The following is a 261-nucleotide window of genomic DNA, read 5'->3' on the forward strand; positions in this document are numbered from 1 at the left end:
CCTGAGTTGAGTTTTTAGACATAGGGCCTCCATTCCCTAGTCACCTTTTTACCAACATTAGGGCTCCAATCCCAGAGTTGAGATTTTTAGACATAGGGACTCCATTCCCTAGTCGCCTTTTTCCAACATTAGGGCTCCAATCCCTGAGTGAGTTTTTAGACATAGGGCCTCCATTCCCTAGTCGCCTTTTAGCAACATTAGGGCTCCAATCTCTGAGTTGAGTTTTTAGACATAGGGCCTCCATTCCCTAGTCGCCTTTTT

Source organism: Nicotiana attenuata, chromosome 1 (genome assembly GCF_001879085.1).
Source record: "Nicotiana attenuata strain UT chromosome 1, NIATTr2, whole genome shotgun sequence".
NCBI lineage: Eukaryota > Viridiplantae > Streptophyta > Magnoliopsida > Solanales > Solanaceae > Nicotiana > Nicotiana attenuata.